The following is a 1,030-nucleotide window of genomic DNA, read 5'->3' on the forward strand; positions in this document are numbered from 1 at the left end:
ACACTTATTTGAGGAAAAAAGGACGTTTTTCCAGTGTGGGATGAAAGATCAGAGAACAGAAATGACTCTAATATCTGCATGTTGTTAAAACTTTGACTTCATTTGAGCAAAAGAAGATGCTACATCAAAACATTGATCTGTGTTTCAGCATCTGTTTCTTGACTAAATAAGCAGAGTCAGATCCAGAAAGTACTGCCTGTCCCTCATGGTCAGCATGAAAGTTTGCTCGGATTTTCTACAGCTTTTGTATCTGATTGCTCTGCTCCACGTTTGATTGCACGCGGAGCCCAAACTTCTGCAAAGTCCGGCATCTAAAACAGACCAATTCTTCTCTATTTAGGGCTGATAAACTAACACCACACACCTAAATGAGACCAGATGCAGTTTGGCTGATCTGAATATCAAGGGAGAACTAAATGAGACCTGATGTTAGGATGTTTCGGCATGTGGTGGTCAGATGAAGACTTCTCACCGCCAGCTCTTCATTTCCTCTGAATAAAGACTTTTCAGAAGCAGATTTGACTCTGAATGTGTAAATAAGCTTAAATAAACGGCGTATTTAAACCGAATCCGACATGTTTAATAAGAATTAATCAACGTCTTAGAGGAAAATAACATTTCGCTTCAATTTCAAAAACTCCAAAGCATCTCAGTGATTCAGGATTTTTGAAAACTTGGACAAACTTATATGTTAAAAAGAAAAACGCAGCGTTATTTGCAAAGGTAATCTTAAAATATAGAGCGCTTTGTACAGGGAATGTATGGAAGAAAAACACACTTTTATACAGTACATGTATACAGTATTTTAAACTCTGAATTTTACATATTGAATTCCTTACACTACATTTTTATCTGGTAAAAATTTGTGAAATTCAGCTGCAAAAAATTCAACTGCAAAAATTTAACCTGCAAAAAAAAAATCAGTTACAAAAAATTCAGCTGCAAAAAAAATTCAGTTACGAAAAACGTAGCAACTGAAAATCTTCAGTTGCAAAAAAATCAGCTGCAAGCAATTCACCTGAAAAACTTC

The 1,030-nt window shown here is 35.4% G+C and overlaps 1 protein-coding gene across 1 annotated transcript in view; it reads right to left on the minus strand.

Moving 5' to 3' along the window:
- LOC107092022 (endothelin-1-like) overlaps positions 1-1,030 on the minus strand; it is a 61,250-nt gene that overhangs the window by 51,287 nt on the left and 8,933 nt on the right. The window lies entirely within an intron of this gene.

This window comes from Cyprinodon variegatus, unplaced genomic scaffold, assembly GCF_000732505.1.
Source record: "Cyprinodon variegatus isolate N-32 unplaced genomic scaffold, C_variegatus-1.0 Scaffold363, whole genome shotgun sequence".
Classification (NCBI taxonomy): Eukaryota; Metazoa; Chordata; class Actinopteri; order Cyprinodontiformes; family Cyprinodontidae; genus Cyprinodon; species Cyprinodon variegatus.